Source organism: Tachyglossus aculeatus, chromosome 14 (genome assembly GCF_015852505.1).
Source record: "Tachyglossus aculeatus isolate mTacAcu1 chromosome 14, mTacAcu1.pri, whole genome shotgun sequence".
In the NCBI taxonomy this organism is placed as follows: domain Eukaryota; kingdom Metazoa; phylum Chordata; class Mammalia; order Monotremata; family Tachyglossidae; genus Tachyglossus; species Tachyglossus aculeatus.
In genome coordinates this window covers 59,047,487-59,070,177 of record NC_052079.1, presented here as the reverse complement: position 1 = coordinate 59,070,177, position 22,691 = coordinate 59,047,487, and the positions used below count along the sequence as shown (strand labels likewise).

Genomic DNA, 22,691 nt, shown 5'->3' with positions numbered 1-22,691 from the left:
GACTGGGAAGGTCTCTTGGAGGAGATATGCCTTCAGTAAGGCTTTGAAGGGGGTGGGGGGGAGGAGTAATTGTCTGGCAGATTTGAGAAGGGAGGGCATTCCAGGACAGAGGTAGGATGTGGGCCAGGAGTTGGCGGTGAGACAGGCGAGATCAAGGCCCGGTGAGAAGGTTAGCAGCACCAGAGGAGCGAAGCATGCGGGCTGCATTGTAAAGGAAGAGAAGCAAGGTTAGGTAGAGGGGGCAGGATGATGGAGTGCTTTAAAGCCAATGGTTAGGAGTTTGTGTTTGATACGGAGGTGGACAGGTAACCACTGGAGATTTTTGAGGTGGGGGGGGGGGGGGGGGCAGGGAGCTTGACACGTCCTGAACATTCCTGTAGAAAGATGATCCGGGCAGCAGAGTGAAGTACTGAGTGGGGTGAAGCAGGAGGTTGGGAGGTCAGCAAGGAGGCTGATGCAGTAATGTAGGTGGAATAGGATGAGTGATTGTACTAAGCACTTGGGAGACCACAATATAATAAAAGACACACTGTTAAGTGCTTCCTATGTGCCAGGCACTGTACTAAGCTCTGGGGTGGGTACAAGCAAATGGGGTTACACAGTCCCTGTCCCCCATGGGGCTCAGAATCTTAGTCCCCATTTCACAGATGCGGTTACTGAGGCTCAGATAAGTGAAGTGAGTTGCCCAAGGTCACACAGCAAACAAGTGGCAGAGCTGGGATTAGAAACCAGCTCCTTCTGACTCCCAAGCCCATGCTCTATCCACTAGGTCACGCTGCTTCCAATTAAGAGGTGGGTTGGCACAGAAAATTATCAATCTCTTTGCCACTTTTCAGAGCCCCCCCACCCCTCGCCACTGCATTTGACTCTGCCCATTTCAGACTGTGGTGGGGTGAGTCTCCCTAAGGCCTCAAGGATGACGAAGAGAGCACACGTTTATCGGGCTAGCAGACAGGCAGGCAGACAGCTGGGTCCGTGGGCAGGCCCCTCACCAGGTCAGCTGGAATAGCCGTCCCGCTGCAGCCGGGGGAGGCCACTACTGAGCAATGCCCCGAGACACTGCGGCTCTGTTCCCGGCCTCTGACCAAACGCACAGTTTCAAAAAGTAACATTTCAGGAAGTTGCCCTGTTGGAGGGACAAGGTCAGAGAAGCTAAAACAAGGACACAATTGTGGAGAGGGATAAGAAAGCTAGTGTACATATTTGTATCCTGAGTTCCCACTGTGTAGGAGCCATATTTTACATTAGGGCTGGATTTTGCAATTTTACTCAACTATTCAAAAGACTGGGTACTGAAACCATGAGATGGCATATCTAATTATCAATCAACGGTATTTATTAAGCACTTTTGTGTGCAGAGCACTGTACTAAGCACTTGAGAGGCCAGTATAACAGAATTGGTAGACAAGGAGTTGCTTTCATCGCAGGGCCTTACAGCAAAGCAATTAACCTATAGGTTAATCCCCATGTCTAATTAAAATGTTCTAAAATGTGAAAGACAGTGTGGTCTAGCACACATAGCACAGGGCTGGGAATCAGGAGACTAGGGTTCTAACTCTGACCTTGGACTGGGTTTGCTGTGGGACCCCGAGCAAGTCACTTAACCTCACTGGCCCTCATTAAATGAGGATGTTGTGAGGAGAAGATGAGATCACTGCATTTGGATCTGTACCCTTTGGGTACTTGGTATTCACCCCACCCTCAGCCGCACAACACGTATACATACTTTTAATTTATTTATTTGAATTTCTGTCTAGAGGGAGACAGTCACCCTCTAAACTGTAAACTCATTATGGGCAGGGAACATGTCCCAATTCTCTTGTATTATATTCTCCCAAGAGCTTAGTACAATGCTCTGGACACACTAAGCACTCAAATAAAATTGACTGATTGATGTGAAAGTGCTTTGGAAAAAATCAAAGTGCTACAGAAAAACAAACTATTGGGATTACTAATAAGACCAAGAACAATAAAAGAATCACCCTGCTCCCTAGCCTCCTGCAACAAGTGAAAATGAGCAAGTCCTGAATGGCAAAGTCAAGATAACTGTCAGGATGTCGACTTCATTTTCAGAGAAATGGATGAGGGCTGGAGTGCCGAGGTGGAGGTGAGGCAGGTATGACCAGGGGAGATGCAGCAGCATTAATCAACTGAAGGTATTTATTGAGCTCTCACTATGTGCAAAGCACTGTACTAAGTGCACTGGAGAGTACAATAATAATGATGGCATTTGTTAAGCACTTACTATGTGCCAAGCACTGTTCTAAGCACTGGGGTAGATACAAGGTACTCTCCCAAGAGCTTAGTACAGTGCTCTGCACACAGTAAGTACTCAATAAATACCACTGATTGATTATTCATTCAATCATATTTATTGAGTGCTTACTGTGTGCAGAGCACTGTACTAAGCACTTGGAAAGTACAAATCAGCAACGAATAGAGACGATCCCCACCCAACAACGGGTTCTCGGTCTGGAAGGTGTTCTGAATCACGACAGTCATCTGAATTTCCTTTTGCACGTTCTCCTTGATCCGCTTTAACAATTCCTCTTTTTTCTTCCTCTTTAGGGTCTGGATGTCTACGAGTTTGCGTCCTCCAGTCTGCTTCAGCACGAGTCTCTTCTTCCTAACTTCAAGCACTCTTTCATCCACCTTTCCTGCTGAGCTTTTAGGATGGCACCACTCAGCGTTAATATGTGCTTTAAGGTTGTCAAGATCAATCTAGAATCTCTGTCATTTTTGTACCAGCTGGTTTTGAGGGTGTTGCCAGTTGCAACCTTCTTAATGCCAGAGTTTTGTTCATGAAAGAAGTCTTCGCCTCTTCCATTTCACTTTCCAACTCTTCAACTTGATTTTCGATTAGTCTTTTTTCTATGATTTGGTCAGGAGTTCTTTCTTCACTCTTATCAATCATCACTTTACATTCCATGAGTTGTTGCTTAATTTTCTCAATTAACCTGAGGAGGCGCAGCAGGTCCCGGTGATCGTTGTCTCCTTCCGCCGACCGCGAGCTCCTCCGCGCCGCCTGGTTCGGGCGCCAGCAGTTTCCCCAGCCGGCGGGTGGCGGCCCTCACTGCCCCCACGGTCTCCATCCTGGCCGGCCCGATTCAACAGAACTGGCAAACTCATTCCCTGCTCATAACAAGCTTACAGTCTAGAGGAGGATACGGACCTTAAAATGAATAAATATTTTATAATGCATAACTTAAAATATAAGGACATAAATGCTGTGGGCCTGGGGGTGGGGTGGCTATCAAATGTCCAAAGGGGGAAAGCCTTCTAAAGTAAGCAGTGGCATTGCTTAGCAGTGGAGAAAGCTTAGGTCTGGAGGGTCGAGAACAGGGTGTGTGTTTGGCAGGGGGGCGCGAGAATCCAGGCAAGAGGAAGACCACAGCCGGGGTGGAAGGGGTGAGGAGGGGGTACCAGTGAGTCGTTGGGAGGTGAGGGTTGAGCAAGGGGAGGAGAGCTTTGAACTTGGCTACTTGAGCTACTTGGCAATCTTAAATTAAGCCGGGCAGGCAGGCAGGCAGACATTCTTCCATGGGGAGGAGAGGCCAACAGGGACAGGAATGGCCTGAGGCTGCTCCGGGGAAAACCCAGGATCGGGGGAGGAGCAGGAAGAAAGGAAGAGGCGGAGGACAACGGGGCAGATCCGGGAGAGGAAAGGGGGCAGGGAGAGGAAAGGGGGCAGGAAGAGGGAGGACAAGGGGCTAGCAGACAGGAAGGCAGATCTTGTGGCAGAGGGAGAATCAAGAGGCAGGCAGGCAGGCAGGCAGGAGGACAGATGGATGGACAGTGGCTGCTGTGGAAATGCTCCGAGCCTAGAGAGGGACAGTACTGATGGAGCCTGAACAAAAATATTTTTTCAAGGAATCAGGCGAGGACATCCTCATTTTCCCTACTCCTTCTCCCTTTTCCACTGCCCTTGCACTTGTACCAAGCACTCAGTACAGTGCTCTGTACACAGTAAGAGCTCAGTAAATACAATTGAATTAAAGTACCCTCTATTCACTCCATCCTCAGCCCCACGCCACTTATGTCCATATCTGTCATTTAATGTCTGTCTTCCCCTCTAGACTGTAAGCTCCTTGTGACCATGGAATGTGCTACCAATGCCATTATATTGTACTCTCCCAAGCACTTAGTACAGTGCTCTGCACATGGTAAGCGCTCAATAAATACGACTGACTGAATGAACGAATACATAAATACAAATGATTGACTGACATCACCAGCGAGATTTAGTGGAAAGAGCCTAGGCTTGGGAGTAAGACATCGTGGGTTCTAATTCTGGCTCTGCCACTTACCAGCCGTGTGACTTTGGACAAGTCACTTCACTTCTCTGTGCCTCAATTACCTCATCTATAAAATGGGGGTTAAGACTGTGAGCCCCAAGTGGGACAACCTGATGACCTTGTATCTACCCCAGTGCTTAGAACAGTGTTTAGCACATAGTAAGCGCTTAACAAATACCATCATTACTATTATTATCACCCATTAAAAATTTGAGTCAGCTCTGGTGGTCAGCTCTGCTCTTCACCTCACCAAGCTCAGAAAAGGAAGGGGAAAAGGGAAGGAGGAGAAAACATCTCTGTAATCCAGGTGAAGAACAGTCATAGTTAGCCTAGATCTACATTTTTCATTTGTTCACTGAACATACTTCCTCACTTGACCCTGAATTTAGAAAAATGTCATAAAACTGAGGCAAACGTCATGGAGATGGTCTGTGGTTTTCTTTACCTGAAGGACAAGGATGAAGTTCATGACTATAAGTCACCAGACATGCTTGAAGGCCCCAAATCAATATTTAATCATTTCTAGTAATAATAATAATAATAACGCTGATGGTGTTTATTAGGCACTTATTGTGGGCCACACCATATGCTAAGTGATGGGGTCAATCTAAGTGAATCAGATTGGACACAGTCCCTAATCCATCTGAAGCTCACAACCCAGGAGGAAAGGAGAGCAAGGAATCTTCCCCGTTTTTCAGATCAAAAAATTGAGGCTCAGAGGGGTTAAGTGACTTGCCTAAGGTCACCCAGCAAGAGAAGTTAGGACTAAGACCCCTGGTCTCCTCACTCCCAAATCTCATCTTTCCTTGAGGCCATGCTGACCATCCAAGTATACTTAACTCCTCAAATCATTAAATCAAATTGGCCCCATGTCAAATTCATAAATCAAGTGAGAAAATAATACTGGTCCTCTCTCAACTGTTCATCCTGGGCTGGGCGCCCCCATCTCTCTTCCCCAAATCCCAAAATGGCCACTCCCTTATTGTGATCTCCTCTTCCCCTTTTTCCACAACTCCAGTTTCTAGAGAGGAGGAGGGAGAGAAAGGCAAAAATAGCTGGCCCCATCTGGAAAGTCCTGAGCCCTCTTTTCCCTACGAGGTCAAAGCTCTGACCTTCAGCTGGAGTCTACATGAGACTGGGGGGAGAGAGGCCGGGACAAAAAAAGCTCAGTGGGAAAGTAAAGGGGGTTTGGACAAGAGGCTCAGTGACAGTGGCCTGGGTGAGAGACTTGGTGAGAAGGCAAGAGGAACTTGGGTGGGAGAGACTCAGTGAGAGGGGGACAGAGGCTCGGTGTAGGGGTGAGGGGATGATAATAATAATAATAATAGTGTTTGTTAAGGGCTTACTTTGTGCCAGGCACTGTACTAAGCACTGGGGTGGATTCATTCATTGAATAGTATTTATTACAAGCAATGGATATAAGCAAATTGGGTTGGACACAATCCCTGTCGCACATGGGCCTCAGTCTCAATCCCCATTTTACAGATGAGGTAACTGAGGCACATAGAAATGAAGTGACTTGCTTAAGGTCACACAAAAGACAAGTGGCAGAGCCGGGATTAAAGCCCATGACCTTCTGATTCTCAGGCCCGTGCTCTATGAGAGGCTTGGTGAAAGAGATCAGGCAAGGAGCTTGGTGAAGGGTTTGGTGAGAAGATGAGAGGGCCCTGAGCCCAACGCTTTGACCTCTGGGTCATATGTATTACCGCGGTCAGTTGTGGAGTACCCGAGAGCTGCTCTGGAAAGGTGGGGGCTGTCCCTTGGGACCCGGGAGTCCCCTGGCCCCATGGCCACCCTCCCGAGGGTTAGCTTGGAGTCCTTAGGGAAGCGGGAGCACGGCACCTGAGCATCCTGGAATTTCCTTCCCTAGGTGGACATAAGGCCCACCAAACATGTCCCAAGTGCATTGGCATTTTCTTGACACTCCTCTGGAAGCAAATTATCATGGAAACAATGGATTCAGAGAACTCCCGCATTGAACTCTGAGCCTGCCAAGAAAACCCAAAAAACCTCAGACAGAAGCATCCGGGGGGCATTCGAAAGACCGAACGGATCTTAAAGATGTCTTCCTTGCCAGGAGAAATGCTAGAAACCTGACAAAATGGACTCTCTTAGCATGGGCATTCAGTTTTGAATGGCCTTTATGGAGATGTTCAAACTCCCAGCACCTTGTAGCAACCCAATTTCTCAAGATTATGAGGACTTCAGAGAGAACGAATGAAGGCAGACAAGTTTTCCCAATCTGGAAGATGAACATGAAGAGAAGAAAACCGGAACTGACTTAAAGAAGGAGGTGTCAGGAGCATGGCCTAGTGGAAAGAGAACCAGCCTGGGAGTCAGAGCACCTGGATTCTAATTCTGGCTCTGCCAACTGCCTGCTGTGACACCCTGAGCAACTGGCTTCACTTCTCTGTGCCTCAGTTCTCCTGTTCTCTGCATAGACTGTGAGCCCCATGAGGGACAGACACTGTATCCAACTTAACTTGTATCTACTCCAGCACTTAGAACAGTGTTTGATACACGGTAAGTACTTAAGGAATACCATAAAACAAACAAAACAAACAAACTAATGCACAAGACCTCACAGCCTTATGAAAACATCCCTTGGCCTGGGAGACTGTTTGATCTGTTGGGGAAAACTGCTATTGTTTCTTGCTTGTGAAAGGAACCCACACTGCTGATTAGAGTAAAATGCTTTCAATGGGGGAGTGAAGGGAAAAAACTGGAAAGAATGACTCACAGAAGGGTTGTGTCCCAAACAGGTTCGGCCCCCATGGGCCTGTCCAGTCAGCCCCAGCTTCAGCCCCACGTCCACAAGCACCATAGAGGCAGAGCCCTCAGCTGCCGATGAGGAGACTTTCCAGAGGCCCAGAGGCCTCCGGGAGGGAAGCAAGAGAGTTTTCATTGACATGAGCCAAAGCCGGAGAAAGCCAGAACCCCTGCCTTAAAAATAAATACTGGCTCCAGACTTGGGGAGGAAAAGCCACGTGTCAGGAAGCAAGGAGGGGGTGTGGACTTTTCCACTAGCCATTTTTTAAAAATCTCTAATTTTTTTTTTTAAAGGATTATAAACCTGCTCAGCCACTTCTGGACTGCATGAAAACTGAACCAAAGGGAAGTGGCTGGCCTGGAGCTATGAACGGCAAAAACCTTGGCCCATTATGCCCAATCTGGAGTCCCCTGGCACCCGGTTTGGGCCACCCCCCAGGATGCACTTACCCACCCTTCCAAATGGCACCAGATATGAGAATGAGTCAGCGAGGCTGGGACGTGTCACAGCTGTACCCTGCAGGCTCTCTCCATCTCCCTCCTTTTCTCAGGATGGAACAAAAAAAAACCCTTCAGCTCCCCTTATTCCAGACTAACATGCCAGCTGTTCACTACACAGCTTTTGACTTCCAGGGACAAAAAATGACGAAAATGAAACTGTCTGCTTCTCTCTCTGTTTCTACTACGCAGACCAAGAAGCTTGCCTACCCAATCTTTTTGAAAGCTATTTTCGGATGATTGGAAATGACGGCTGCTTCACAACGCATGATCTGGCCCACTACAACTACTGCCCCAGAAGATGGCCATAATAGTCAGAAGTAGCAACTTCCCATTCTGAGTGTGAAGGCAAAAAGGGGGTCAGGATTCTAGTGGGGAAATGAGGATTGGGAAGGAACCAGCTTCAAAGAGTTAACAGGCCAGAAAGTCACCATTTTGGTCCTTTTCAAGCAATCATATTAAGCGCCTACTATGTGCAGGGTACTGTACAAAGCACTTGGGAGAATACAATATAACAATACAACAAACTCATTCCCTGCCCACAAGGCTCTTACAGCTTTTGGCCCTGATTAAAAATGCTCAAGTCTTGTCAAGGACTTGGGATGGGCAAGTTTGAGACCAGCTCAAAACTCTGTCAGACCTGCTACATTTAACCTACTTTGGGCAGTCTGAACAATTCATTCCCCCATCAACGACACCACACACACGCACACACACCGGGCCGTGGCCTAGTGGATAGATAACAGGCCTGGAAGTCGGAAGGGTCTGGGTCCTCATCCCAGCTCCACCACTTGTCTGCTTTGTGACCTTAGGAAAGTCACTTGATTTCTCTGAATCTCAGTCACCTCCTCTGTAAAATGGGGATTAAGATTGTGAGCCCTGTGTGGGCCATGGACTGTGTCCAATCCAATTATCTTGTATCTACTCCAGAACTTAGTACAGTGCCTGGCACATAGTTAGCACTTCAGTATCACAAACACAAACTCACCATTGTTCCCTGGACTTATTGTACCTGTTTATACTAGCGGGCCGACACCTTCATTTGGTTAAATCAAACCCGGCAGCAAAGGAAGAAGTAGACTCGAAGCAAACCTCCCGGAGCCTGCCTCCAATGTGGCCATTCTCCATCACTGGCCTCAACGCTGAAAATCAGCTTTTCAAAAGGCTCATTTTTGGTCTGCTCCAAATTCCACTAATAGCTGGCCGGGTGGACGGTACGGAGTAAGTACAGAGGTCTCTATGTGGTTCATCTGACGATCCCAATTCCTAATCCTTGGAGAGCTAATATTTTAGATTAATAGGTGCTTTGTGATGGCGCAATGCTCGGAGCCAGAGTTTAGTGAAATGCAGGAGGCCCCTGTTCGACTTGGCTCCCAAGGCGGGTGGCCTCTCCCGAAGGCGGCAGGGGCGGCAACCCCCCGACCTCTGACTTGAAGATAAAGTCCCACTTAGGCTACGGCTAATGCCGGGAGCGACCTGGCCAATGCCCCAACATCACCCCCAGCTTGCTGATCACAGGGTGAAATGCTCCAGCCAATCACAAGGCTCCTCAGCCAGGCCCGGCAGCCTGGCCGGCCTAGCTGCTCTGCGTGTTCTCGTGACCAACTGCTCATCGTAGGGAAAAGGTGAGTGGAAACTTGGAATTCCACTCTGATAGAGATCGAGTGCTGCCCTTCAGTGTGCTGGAATGCTGCCCCTGCTATGCACCGCCGCCGCCGACATATCGCTTCAGGCCCGAGATCTCCCACCAGGAGCCTCCAGTCCTGCAGCTTGCCCCTGGACTGCTGGCCTCGGGCCAGTGACCGTGGACCAGTGGTCGTGGACCGCCTTGCCAGCCCTGCCTCCAGCGCCCAGGGAGCGCAGCCCGGCCCAAATGGGGGGGCCCCGGCTCCCACACTGGAGATTTTGCTCAGCATTCTTCCACGTGATCAAGGGCTGTCCACTAGGGAGCCTGGCTGACCGCCAGCAGTGAGACAAGGTCTCCATCTGCAGTTCCACTTCTGCAGATTTCTTCAGGGTCGATGGGGAATGTTGTCAGAGCCCTTTCTAACTAGTAGCTATTTCTAAACCCGAAAAGACAGAGCTGGTGCAAGCCACAGCATTTGGACTCTCTCCAGATACTGTCTCAGAGAAACACTTGGGCTGACAGTGAGAGCAGAGAGCCAATAATTTCACATAGATAGACCTCCTTTGGGGCAGGTCAACTAGAGTTTCCCGCCCTCCAAGTGTCACCCCCACCACCACTACCCGACCGGAACCACTTGGGCTGCCACCCCAGAGTCAGAGCTCGCTGGAGAGAACTGCAGGCCAGGATACCCCAATAACCCCGTACGCCATCTAACTTTGGGCAAAGGAACCTGACTTCTCTCAGTGAGTTTCCCCACCCGCCCCCATAAAAAAATGGGGGGACGGTCCACCCCAGAGACACCACAGAGACCCGGGTCAGCTAATTCATTCAATTGTATTTATTGAGCGCTTACTATGTGCAGAGCACTGTACTAAGTGCTTAATCTAACCAAGCAGGTTCTGGATTGGGGCTCTCACAGCCCTACATTAATGTAAGGGCTCAACATTGCCAAATGAACTAATAACTATGGAAACCTCTGGAAATTTGCACATTTAACCAATACACAAAACATTTTGTGAGGAAAAACGATTCAGATTAAGAAGTTACTTACAGGTTTCAAATGATGCTAAAAATGGACTGTTTTAGAAGTATCAGAGAAAGGAGAACTTTCTTTACCCACTGAGGTGGGAGACTTAGGGAGAGTCCTGCCGTGAGTCCGGGGGAAAGAGTCCAGGTCTGGGAACCAGGAGACCTGGGTTCTAGCCCCAGCTGGGTCACCAGTAGGGAAAGTTTCTAGCCAAAGAAGCACTGGGGACATTCCTCCAGGTGGATACGCCCAACAGGAGCTCTGAGAAGGAGCTGGCTAGCCGGGGTGGGGAAGCAGAGGCCACAGAGACCTGCTGGGTCGTGGCACTGTGGCTGCTTTGGCCACCAATGGGTCCGGCACTTAAAAACCTGATGGGCATTCATTCATTCAATCGTATTTATTGAGCGCTTACTGTGTGCAGAGCACTGCACTTGGGAAGTACAAGTTGGCAACATATAGAGACGGTCCCTACCCAACAGCGGGCTCACAGTCTAGAAGGGGGAGACAGACAACAAAACAAAACATATTAACAAAATAAAATAAATAGAATAGTAAATATGTACAAGTAAAATAGAGTAATAAATATGTACAAAGATATATATATATATATACACAGGTGCTGTGGGGAGGGGAAGGAGGTAAGGCGGGGGGATGGGGAGTAAGGCGGGGGGATGGGGGATGGGCAGGGACATGAGAGCAAGAGGGGCACCGAGTGAACCCCTGGCCCCGTTGCCAATTCCGCCACTGGACATGTTCTCTGGTCTGAAGCCCCAGTTCCAAGGCTCGTTTGCCTTTCCCAACCAGAGCCGCTGGAGCCCCCGTCATCATCGAGTCTGGAAAACTTTTGCCACAGAAAGTTGTACCTCAGCAAGTTTAAGCAGAATCTAAATACACTAGTGGACGAGAGGGGGAGAATGGCTTTGCTGGGGGAAGTTAGACGGGTTTAAAGGGACAGCCCCGATCCGGAGGAAACCCCCTGGGGAACACCAGTCCCGATGGCCAGGGGCCTGGGTTGGGGGGGGCTGACGGCACTGCTTCCGTTCCTAGGCTTGGTTTTGTCTTTTAAACAAAGCAACATCACGGGAAAAAATGGAGTAGGAGCTCCAAGACGTAGGGAGGATGAAAACATTTCCAAGCAGTGCGTGTGGAAACGAGTATTACCTTGAGATTAAAAAGGTCTCCCAAACTGCCTTGTCAACAAGACCCCACAGCACCCAAACTCCAGGCTTACACTTGCGTCCTCAAACCCAAACTCCTGCTGAGAAGCAAGAAGCTTTGCCTAGAGATCAGGGTCTTACTTGCACTCCCACAATTCACCAAGAGACCTCGGCAGAAATGCTAATGTTGCAGCACCTGAGCAGTTGGTAAATCCTTCTCAAATCACAGATTTTTGGTCAAAGGAATGAACAACGTTAGGAATGTGAAGTATCACCGCAGGAACCGTTTCAAAGCTGTTCCTAAAAATGGGGAACCTATTTCGTAACACAAAATTATCAGATTGGACACAATCCATGTCCCACAGGGCAGTCTTAGAAGGCGAGAGAGCAGGGATCTTTTCCCCATTTTATAGATGAGGACACCGATTCTCAAATAGGTTCAGTGATTTACCCAAGGTCACTTGACAAGTGAAACCAGGACAAGAACTCAGATCTCCTAACTCCCAGCCCCGAGCTCTTTCCACTAGGCCAACTTACCTTCCCAGGAGACCCAGGTTCAAATCCCAGCTCTGCCACTGGCCTGCCTGTGTGACCCCGGGCAAGAAGCTTAACCTCTGAGCCTCAGTTTCCTCACCAGTAAAATAGGAATAATATTCCTGCTCTTCCTCCCCCTCAGACTAGGAGCCCCGCGTGGATGAGGGACTGTGTTGACCTGATTTTGTACGTCAACCCCAGTACAAAGTAAGTACCTCATAGATACCAGAATTATTATTATAATTTCAAAAGCTTCTTTGCTGAGCCCCACGTACCTAAGTCTGTGGGGAGGCCTCAGGAGGCAGGCTGCTCATTCCAAAGGCCTGACATATAAGCCCTCTTTCTTCAGGCTCCTTGCTCCCCTCCCCACCCTCTCTGACCCTGCCTGGATCTGCTGGATTTTGCTGGAAACCTGCAATGCCTTCCTGAATGTCAGCCTTTATCTCCGTGACCTGAAATCCCTGACACTCTTTATTTAACATTTGGATTGCCAATGTGCTTCGTCAGTCAATTTACATCTCCCGAGCACCGCTCCACTAGTCACTGTGGGAAGCAAAACGGTCCCTGCCTTCAAGAGACGGGAGAGCTCACAAACCTCATTTAGTCTAAAGAGAGGGAATAAAATCTACCCATTCCCCCAACTGACCTAGGAATGCTAGGATGTAGCGAGCTAGCATTCGGCTGGGCGAGAGAGGAGGTTACACGGCCTAACCACTGATGAGCAGCTTCCCGGATTTAGGTTACATCGATCCGGTAAAATACACATCACCTGGCTACCTTATGGCTCAGCTTCCTCGAAGCACCAGGATAACTGTTCCCAACTAAAAACCCCTTTTTTGTGGTACTGGAATCAGGCGGCCTCTGGTATGACCCTGCTGAGAAGTTTGCCAAAGCCTGGAATTATCCCTCCGAGCGCAGAGGAAACATCCCCATAATGAAGTAGGAGAAAACCAAGCTGAGTTGGCAAGAGTTCAGCAGGATCAGGGGATGAGGACGGCGCTCAACAGAGATAAGGTAGGAGAAGCAGGAAAAGAAAATTCCAGCAAAGGCCCTGAAGGCGAGCAGAGGGCAAGTCTTTCCCCAGAGTCCCCTCAGTTACTTTATGAATGGCTCGGCAAGGCCGAACATCCTGAGATCATGACAGCGGGAGATGCTGGGCAGCACCAAGGGCACGCACACCAAGGTGCAGCCAAGGTGGAAATGCTTGGGCCGGCCTCGGGGTTTCAGCAGGGGGGCCAGGCCACACAAGCAGGGAGTGTGTTTGGTAAACAGTGCAGATGAGCAGAGCCCTGCATGGCACTGCCCGATGGCTACAGGCTCCACCTGCCGACTGGGTGCTTGTTCTCTCCCTCCCTCACCCTCTCCCTCTTTCTCTCACAGTAGCAAGAGGAGCCTGATGATTGGGCTCCGACTGGTTCCCTCTTCTTGCCTTTCCGTCCTCTGGGCCACTTTCCCTGAATCACTCTAGCTGAAGTGCACTTCCCAAACCACTGTGTCCTTCAAGCCCCTACTAGCTGGGGCCCAAGGGCATAGGCCACCAGCCGCCTGCCTGCTGTCTCAGGCACACCCATACCCATGGGTGGAGCCTCCTCTGTGGGAGGCAGGGGAGTGCGGGGGAGGCAGAACTGCCCCCATCTGTCATTTCAGCCATTTGGAGGGAAAAATGACCACTTCCCTGTGCCCAGTCTCTGGGGGGCTCCTCTCCAGCTGCTGCCCAAATGGGGCCAGGGCTCCTTGAGAAGCAGCACGGTGTGGTGGTTAGAGCATGGGCCTTGGAGTCAGCAAGTCATGAGTTCTAATCCCAGCTCCTCCACGTGTCTGCTGTCTGACCTTGGGCAAGTCACTTCACTTCTCTGGTCCTCAGTTATTTCATCTGTAAAATGGGGATTGAGAGTGTGAGCCCCACGTGGGACAGGGACTGTGTTCAACCTGATTTGCTTGTATCCACCTCAGGGCTTAGTACAGTGCTTGGCACATAGTATGTGCTTAACAAATACCATTATTATTATTATTATTATTATTATTATTATTATTATTATATCTACCCCAGTGCTTAGTACAGTACTTAAAAAGTAAAGTAGGTACTAGTACCTAGTAAGCACTTAAACACCACAATTATTATTATTACCCCATCCTGAGCCAGGCCACTCTATAAATACCACTGATTATTTAAGGTTTTCCCACCTTGGTGAGTGTCTTCCAATCTTCCAGCGCCCACCCTCGCCCCGAACATCCTTCCCTCCCAGGTTCTGCTGCCTGCCACCACCCTCCCATCCCAAGAACCCAGACGAAACCCCTACAGGCCTGGCCCCTCTTGGGACGCCTCCGTGTGGGATTTTCCTACTATTTTCTACTAATGATGAGCTCGATGAATAAGACTGATCGACAGACTGACTGCCTGACCCGGTCACGTGTGTCTGCCCCCTTTCCCTGAGCTTTCACTTTTGACCCACTGTTGGGTAGGGCCCGTCTTTATATGTTGCCAACTTGTACTTCCCAAGCGCTTAGTACAGTGCTCTGCACACAGTAAGCGCTCCATAAATACGATTGAATGAATGAATGAATGACTCCCACTGGGGTAAGAATAATAATAATGATAATAATGATGGTATTTGCTAAGCACTTAGTATATGTCAAGCACTGTTCTAAGCTCTGGGGTAAACACAAGGTAATCAGGTTGGACACAGTCCCTGTCCCACATGGGGCTCACAGTCTTGATCCCCACTTTACAGGTGAGATAACTGAGGCCCAGAGAAGTAAAGTGACTTCCCCAAGGTCACACGGTAGGCAGGTGGCATAGCCGGGATTAGTAATAGCGATAACATCTGTTAAGCGATAACATCTGTTAAGCGCTTACTATGTGTAAAGAAGCCAGGTCCCCTGACTGCGGAGCCACCCGTGGTAGCAGCCCCCCGCCCCCGAGCTGGAAGCTTCTCGAGGGCCGGGAGCCCCTCGGGCACTTTTCCGAACGTGCCCGTCAACCGAGAGGCCCCAGAACGCCTCTTGTGCCTCCGTGATGCTCGCCACGGCCACCTCCAACCTCGCCCTTCCGCGCCTTCACTTATTCAATCGTATTTATTGAGCACTTACTGTGTGCAGAGCACTGTACTAAGCGCTTGGGAAGTACAAGTTGGCAACATATAGAGACGGTCCCTAATCAATCAATCAATCGTACTTATTGAGCACTTACTGTGTGCAGAGCACTGTACTAAGCGCTTGGGAAGTCCAAGTTGGCAACATCTAGAGACGGTCCCTACCCAACAGCAGACTCACAGTCTTCAGCCCCTTCCTTCCTCTCCCCCTCGCCCCCCCTCCATCCCCCCATCTTTCCTCCTTCCCTTCCTCACAGCACCCGCATATATGTATATATGTTTTTACATATTTATTACTCTATTTATTTTACTTGTACATATCTATTCTATTTATTTTGTTAGTATGTTTGGTTTTGTTCTCTGTCTCCCCCTTTTAGACTATGAGCCCTCTGTTGGGTAGGGACTGTCTCTATATGTTGCCGACTTGGACTTCCCAAGCGCTAAGTACAGTGCTCTGCACACAGTAAGCGCTCAATAAATACAATTGATTGATTTTACTTGTACATACCTATTCTATTTATTTTATTTTGTTAGTATGTTTGGTTTTGTTCTCTGTCTCCCCCTTTTAGACTGTGAGCCCACTGTTGGGTAGGGACCGTCTCTATATGTTCATTCATTCATTCAATCGTATTGATTGAGCGCTGACTGTGTGCAGAGCACTGTACTAAGCGCTTGGGAAGTACAAGTTGGCAACATATAGAGACAGTCCCTACCCAGCAGTGGGCTCACAGTCTAGAATGCAGTCTCTATGTTGCCGACTTGTACTTCCCAAGCGCTTAGTCCAGTGCTCTGCACACAGTAAGCGCTCCATAAATACGATTGATTGATTCAGATCTTAACTCCGCGCTTCCCCGTTTTCATTCCACCGTCCTTCTTGGGCGCTGACCGTGTGCGGAGCTTGGACACCGTCCCCCGTTTCTGGAGCCGCCCCCGCACTCTCCGCGCCCTTCCCCCGCCCCGCACCCCGTCCGCTCCTGCCCTGCGGCTCGGCCCGGGCCCCGGTGACCGCCGCAGGGCCCCGAGCCTCGCCTCCCTCCCTCCCTCCCTCCCGTCCCCCGGCGCTCCTACCGCCGCCGCCGCCGCTCGCCTCTCCGGGACCCGCAGGCAGCGTGCGACTGTCCGTCCGTCCGTCCGGCTCCGGCGGGCTGGGGCAATCAATAAATACGATTGATTGATTGATGATCGATTGACTGATTGAAGAGCAGAGCGGTCCGGTCCCGGTGCTCTCCGCAGCTCCGGCCGCCGACCGCTCCCGCCCCCAGGCCCGCTCCCCATTGGCCGCCAGACGCCCCGCCCTCTCCTCCCGACCCCTCTGATTGGCTCGGGCTGGGTGGAGACCGCGATGACCACGCCCCCCTCAGAGAACGTTGGGGGCCCCGGGCTCTCATTGGACAATTCTCCTGCCAGTTAAGAAGTTTCCTATTTCGTTCATTCATTCAATCGTATTTATTGAGCGCTTACTGCGTGCGGAGCACTGTACTAAGCGCTTGGGAAGTACAAATTGGCAACATATAGAGACGGTCCCTACCCAACAGTGGGCTATTTAACTCCGTTTGGGGGGGGCCAGGGGGCGGCGACCGGTCACCTTAGTGACTCATTCATTCATTCAATCGTACTCCTTGAGCGCTTATCAATAATAATAATAATAATAATGGCATTTATTAAGCGCTTACTATGTGCAAAGCACCGTTCTAAGCGCTGGGGAGGTTACAAGGTTATCAGGTTGTCCCATGGGGGGGCTCACAGTTTCAATCCCGATTTTACAGATGAGGTAACTGAGGCACAGAGAAGTTAAGTGCGTTGCCCAGAGTCACACAGCTGACAGTTGGTGGAGCCGGGATTTGAACCCATGACGTCTGGCTCCAAAGCCCGTGCTCTTTCCACTGAGCCACGCTGCTTCTCTAATAATAATAATAATAATAATAATGATAATGGCATTTGTTAAGCACGTACTATGTGCAAATCTTTGTTCTAAGCACTGGGGGGATACACGTGGGGCTCAGTCTTAATTCCCATTTTACAGTTGAGAGAACTGAGACTCAGAGAAGTGAAGTGACTTGCCCAAGGTCACACACCAGACATGTGGCAGAGCAGGGATTTGAACCCATGACCTCTGACTCCAAAGCCCGAGCTCTTTCCACTGAGCCACGCTGCTTCCTAAGCGCTTGGGAAGTACAAGTTGGAAATGTATAGAAACAGTCCCTACCCAACAGTGGGCTATTTAACTTCGTGGCGGGGGGGGGCCGCAGGGGGCGGCAACCGGTCGCCTTAGTTACTCATTCATTCATTCAATTATACTTCTTGAGCACTTATTAATAATAATAATAATGATGGCATTTATTAAGCGCTTACTATGTGCAAAGCACTGTTCTAAGCTCTGGGGCGGATATAAGGTGATTAGGTTGTCCCACATGGGGCTCACAGTCTTCATCCCCATTTTACAGATGAGGTAACTGAGGCACAGAGAAGTTAAGTGACTTGCCCAAAGTCACACAGCTGACAAGTGGCAGAGCCGGAATTTGAACCCATGACCTCTGCCTCCAAAGCCCGTGCTCTTTTCCACTGAGCCACACTGCTTCTCTGTGCAGCACTTCTCTTCTCTGCGCTTCTCTGTGATGCGCTCGCTTACTGTGTGCAGAGCACTGGACTAGGCGCTTGGGAAGTACAAGTCGGCAACATATAGAGACAGTCCCTACCCAACAGCGAGCTCACAGTGTAGAAGGGGGTGAATTACTGCGGGTTCGTTCTCGGTTCCCGGGACGGCGAAGGATCCTGCTAAATCTCCCGCAACCCGGGCACCCGGACCGGCTCCAACACTGACTCGGCCCGGCCCGCAGCCTGGCCGCAGTAGAGGCGGGTCGTGCGGGCCTTCTGCCTGGGCTCTGAGCCTCCACCAGACCCAGGCCGAAGGCGGGCAAAGGAGCCTGCGGAGTTGGTTGCCGACTTTAAGGTCCTGCTGCTGAACTTCGAGTCTGACTCCCCTGGACGGGGACTTGTCCAACTTTTCTTCCTTTGTGCTCCTTGGAGCATGGTGAGAAAGAATTCATCCATATATTCAATCATATTTGAATATAGAGAAGCAGTGTGGCTCAGTGGAAAGAGCACGGGCTTTGGAGTCAGAGGTCGTGGGTTCGAATCCCGGCTCCACCACAAATCTGCTGTGTGACCTTGGGCAAGTCACTTAACTTCTCTGAGCCTCGGTTCCCTCATCTGTAAAAATGGGGATTAAGACTGTGAGCCCCACGTGGGACAACTTGATCACATTGTATCCCCCCTCCAGCACTTAGAACAGTGCTTTGCACATAGTAAGCTTTTAACAAATGCCATCATCAACATTTATTGAGTGCTTTCTGTGTGCAGAGCACTGTACTAAGCGTACAATACAACAATAAACAGACAGCATTCCCTGCCCACAACGAGAAGCAAAGGGCTCTCCCATCTGTAACTTACTATGGTGTCTCACTCGCTTGGTAATAACAACAATTGTAATTGTTAAGTGTTTACCACGTGCCAGACACTGTACTAAGCGCTGGGGTGCATACAAGCAAATCGGGTTGTACACAGTCCCTGTCCCACGTGGGGCTCTCAGTCCCGATTCCCATTTTACAGATGAGGTAAGAGGCAGAGAAGTGAAGTGACTTGTCCAGGGTCACACAGTTGACATGTGGCGGAGGTGGGTTTGGAACCCACGACCCTCCGACTCCCAGGCCCATGCTTTCCCCTTGCTGTACTGTAAGCAAAGCAGCAGCACGGCCTAATGGGAAGAGCCCCGGAGCTGGGGTCGGAACTCCTGAGCTTGGGTCCCAGATCTCCCCCAGCTGGCTGTGTGGACTCGCAGAACCTCAGTTCCTCCACCTGTAAAATGGGTCCACCTTGCCTTTGTCTCTGTCCCCTCCTCCTCCGCCCCCACCTCACCCCTCAACCCTGGCCAGCCTTCCTGGTCCCCGGGGCTCTGAACCACCACAAAAAACCGCACCTTTGTGATGTTGAGCTGGTAACATGTTCTGCATATCAATCTGTAATTGTAAGTGGTCAAAAGGACAGGCCCAAAGGCCGAGTTTTCCACTTGGGATTATTTCTGGCTTGGCCTGGCTTTGAGTTGCCTGAATATATATATATATATATATATATATATATATATATATATATATATGCATATTGCCAACTTGTACTTCCCAAGCGCTTAGTACAGTGCTCTGCACACAGTAAGCACTCAATAAATACGATTGATGATGATGATGAATACTCTGTCCTAATTCATGTAGCCCCAGGAACGTCCTAGCTCCTCACTCTCTTTGCCGATTGGCTTTAGCTGCTGAGGGGTTTTGTTTGTTTAATCGTCCCAACCTTAGAAACCAGACACTGGATGCAGCAATGTGTCAAATTTTGCTCCGTTTTTCTGACAGACGCTGGGTCTATTTTTCATCTGCCTTCATCCAGGCAGCACTGCCCCGCCAGCTTTCTCCTACATCTGTGAAATCCGTTCCTTCCCTGGTTTCCTCACATTCTAGTCGACAACACACTTTTTTCCTTTGACCTAGACTGCTCTAACCTTCTCCCTAATTCTTGGTCCTCTCCCTTCCAGCCCTTTTGGCGGCTACTGAGAAAATCCCCTCTCCGGCCTTCCTCCTCCCTATATTCTCGTCCTCAAATTGCAGGCAATTCCTGACCCAGCTCCTGAGGGCTAGGCACTGTCCTTCATGTGTGGGCGAATACGGCAGGGGCAGGAGATATGCTCCCTGCCACAAGGAACAACTTGGCCTAGTGGCAAGAGTATGGGCTTGGGAGGCAGGGGACCTGGGTTCTAATCCCACTATGCCATTTGTCTGCTGTGTAATTTTGGACAAGTCAACTTCACTGTGCCTCGGTTACCTCAACTGTAAAATGGGGATTAAGACTGTGAGGACCCTGTGGAACAGGACTGTGTCCAACCTGATTACTTTGTATCTACCCCAGTGCTTAGAATAGTGCTTGGCACGCAGTAAGGATTTAATACTTTTATTATTATTATTATTACTAATAGTAATAATTTAATGAGAGTGAGAGACATGGATGATTTACAGAGAGTAAAAGGACAAAGATTTGGCAGGAAGCAGCCCAAATTTCTCAGGGCAGAATGGCTGGATAACTGCACGCATGGATGAAGTTGATAAATACATGGACAAGTGCAAGTGTGGGACGACGGGACTAAAGGGCACTAGTCCTCAGGATGGGTGTTGGGCGGTTGCAACTAGGGGGGTGGTGATCATGCCAGGAAAGTGGGATTTCAGGAGCCTTTGAAGATGGGGGTGGCTGGGGCCTGGCACGTGTGACAAGTGGGGGTTCCAGGCTGGGAGATCATACCTTCCCGGGCCCCTCCTCTGCATTTCACCTCCAATTTGGTTAGATGGGGCCCATTTTCAGGGCCCACCCTGGGCTCCTGACCGATCGGCCTCCTCCCTGGACCCCCACTGACCTCCTCACTCCCCCACACCTGTCTCCAGTCATTCTTCCCCTTGCAGTAGCTCGGAATGTTCTCCCGGCAGGCCAACTCCCTCCCCAGAAAGGCTTTTATAGCTAATCACTGTTGTGGAATGCCTTCCTTTTATTTTTATCGTTTGCATCTACGCTCTTGTTCTCCTCCCTGTCAGTTGTTGGGCACTCTCTGTCCCCTTGTCTCCCTCATTAGAATGGATATCAAGTCCTTGCTTGCTGGTGGTGGTGGTGTCTCTTGTTTCTGGGCTGCGTTCTCTGGGGCCTGGTGCTCTGCACCTTGGAGGAGCTCGATGCTACTGCCTGCTCATCAGGGAGAGGGGAGGCAGCAGGAGCTGCCCTGGACACACCACACATGCCCCCACACATGTACATTCCCATACGTGCACAAAAAAAGGCATCTTCCCATTGAACTTTAAACCTGCATTTCAGCATCTCCATTCAAGTATCTGAGTCAGTTTTCCATCTGTCCCCCTGAGGCCACCAGACCTTCTGCCCACTTCATAAATGGTCTCTGAGTCCACCCAACCCCAGCGTGCAGTCCCCAGCGAGTCGGCCCCCAGAGAATGGCCTCCAGACCGGAGGCAACAAAGGTTGGGGACAGGAAAGGCCCAGGTAGGTTAGAGAGCAGCAGTTGCTCCCATGGGCTCAGGGAGGAGGGTGTTGTTCCCCACAATGGATGTGTTTGGGGTTAAAGACTTTAGGGTTAAAGCTGGGGCTGGAAGGACCAGGAAGTGGCTCCTTAAGGCAGTCAGAAGACCCTGCCCCGGCCACCTCTCCATTTGATTTAGGGTGATTAGGCCCAGCACTATAACGGTTTAGGGGAATAATAATAATAACTGTGGAATTTGTTAAGTGCTCACTATGTGCCAGGCACTGTACTAAGCACTGCAGCAGATACAAGATAATTGGTTTGGGCACAGTCCCTGTCCCACATAGAGCTCACAGTCTTAATCCCCATTTTACAGTTGAGGTAACTGAGGTCCAGAGAAGTGAAGCGACTCGCCCAAGGTCACAAAGCAGACAAGTGGCAGAGCCAGAATCAGAACCCAGGTCCTTCTGACTCCCAGGCATGTGCTTTATCCACTGGGTCAAAGTGGACAGGTAAGTCATTGCCTCTTCTCAATCCTTGGGGAATAGACATGAGGCTTCCAAAGCAGCTCGCTGCCATCTTTTCAAGGCAGGGGTTTTTTCCTCAACCCTTACTAAACTACTCTGCGTGGCACCCTTGACAGTGGCTTACAGAGCAGGTGAGGGCTGAGAGGTGTCTGCTGCTGTCACGGCCTTAGAGGCGTTCTCTTCTACAACCAGAGACCGCACCCCTTCTCACTTCCATCCGTCTTGCAGCATACGTTGCTGGGTACGGGGCACCGGGAAAGAGTGTGGATGGCTCAGTGCAAACCACCAACACTACTGCAAACACAACTCCAGCCTAGGTCCTGCTGGCGGTAGGACACACCTTGCTTCTCTTCATCCCTGGTACCTGAGCAAGACTCACACGAATGGCAAGGAGCTAGAAAAAGAGTCCGACTGCCTCTCCACGGGAACAGAGGCCAAAGATTCTTAGTATGCCACTCAAGGCCATGGGCGAAGTCTCACACATCAGACTAGTGATGTGAGACTAATGCCCCCCTGGACTGGAAGCTCACCGTGGGCAGAGAACGTGTCTGCCAACTCTGTTATATTGTACTCTCCCAAGTATTTACTACAGTGCTCTGCTCACAGAAAATGTTCAATAAATTTGATTGCTGGATCGACCAGTGGTGTCATCTTCAAGCAGAGGATACCCCGGATAGCATTTCCTCCAGGTACCACCTCGAGTGACTCCATCTGGCAAGGGGCAGAACAGAGGGACCCGAGGGTCCAAAAATAGTCGCTCTGGCAGCTCGCCCGGTCCCGAGGCGACAGCTGGAGCTTTCTTCTGGAGACCCTGGACTGGCAGCTCTGGTTGCTGCTGGCGCCTGGACAACATGGCCAAGGTAATGGCAGCACCACGTGGGCACGGTGGGCACATGCCCTGGGGAGAAGGTGTGGATGAATTAGAGCCCCTGATGTGTGAGTCGCTGCTCAAAGTTGTGGCGACACAGCTACCCCCAGTGCCTGGCCTGGGCTTAGACCCAAGGCACCAGAGGGTCTGAGGACCCCAGAGGAAGGGGCGGGGTGAGGGTAGGGGATTGACCCACAAACACAGCGGAAGAAGAGCCCAAAGCATGTTGCTGC

General features: G+C 50.2%; 1 protein-coding gene and 1 pseudogene across 1 annotated transcript in view; both read right to left on the bottom strand.

Moving 5' to 3' along the window:
• The window catches only part of PACSIN2 (protein kinase C and casein kinase substrate in neurons 2), a 73,682-nt gene extending 57,472 nt beyond the window's left edge, over positions 1-16,210 (bottom strand). The window contains exon 1 of the mRNA XM_038756030.1: positions 16,068-16,210. The gene's annotated coding sequence lies outside the window, so the exon portion shown is untranslated. The remainder of the gene's footprint in view (positions 1-16,067) is intronic.
• Positions 945-3,092, bottom strand: LOC119936643 (annotated as a pseudogene).
• Positions 16,211-22,691: the final 6,481 nt, after the last annotated feature.